The sequence below is a fragment of the Morone saxatilis genome, unplaced genomic scaffold (assembly GCF_004916995.1).
Source record: "Morone saxatilis isolate NCDOM2014 unplaced genomic scaffold, NCSU_SB_2.0 Contig14, whole genome shotgun sequence".
NCBI lineage: Eukaryota > Metazoa > Chordata > Actinopteri > Moronidae > Morone > Morone saxatilis.
The window spans coordinates 8,871,388-8,872,127 of NW_023339696.1; the positions used below are offsets into that span (position 1 = coordinate 8,871,388).

The 740-nt window shown below is 34.2% G+C and overlaps 1 protein-coding gene across 1 annotated transcript in view; it reads right to left on the reverse strand.

Moving 5' to 3' along the window:
• Nucleotides 1-740, reverse strand: part of rtbdn (retbindin) — a gene marked incomplete at its 5' end in the record, with an annotated part of 11,062 nt that extends 10,322 nt beyond the window's left edge. Inside the window, 1 exon segment of the mRNA XM_035655689.1 lies at nt 682-740.

A 740-nucleotide genomic window follows, 5' to 3' on the forward strand; every position in this document is an offset into this window, starting at 1 on the left:
TACACAACAAAGATATACAGTAAAACACCGAGAGCTTCAGCACATTAGTTTACTTTCCTAATTTCCATTTTTTAAAAATAATTTACTATGTTACTAATAAGTTGTAAACGATTAAATATTGATATAGTTGGCTACAGTCTTCAACTTAGGCTGCTTCTCAACAATATCATTACAATTGTGCATTAAATGTGAATTAATGTGTCCAACCTAGACAAAATCTCCATTATTTGTATATCATTTTATTTGTTTTATATAACAAACTATATAACAAAATATACAAAAGGACACCAGCTCAACAGGCTGTACAAAGTAAGGCTCAGCTTGTCTATTTTATATTAACAAATTAAGAACATTTGAACAGAAGCTGAAACTCAAACAGGGTAAATATCCCGCAATTGTCTAAACAAATATTGGAAGAAAATGACCAGAATTTCTTTCTCATGGAGTCTGTTGCTCATTAGTGAGTTTTCACTGACCTCAAGGCACTTGATGGTATTTTTATTTCATGTGCTGTGGCAGCTGTGGCACAATATCTTTAATGTAATATCCTCAACCTGTTGTTCTGCTGCGATATAATCATGTTCCTTCTAAATGTTACTCTGAGATTACGGCGACCTGTCGAATCAGGTGTTTCTGAATCTATCTGGTAAAAACACTTTTGTGATCGTCTGTTTCTTTTACCTGTCGGTGGGTTTGAAGGATGCTCCGTCCGGATTAGTTTCCTCTGCTTTTCTGCTTTG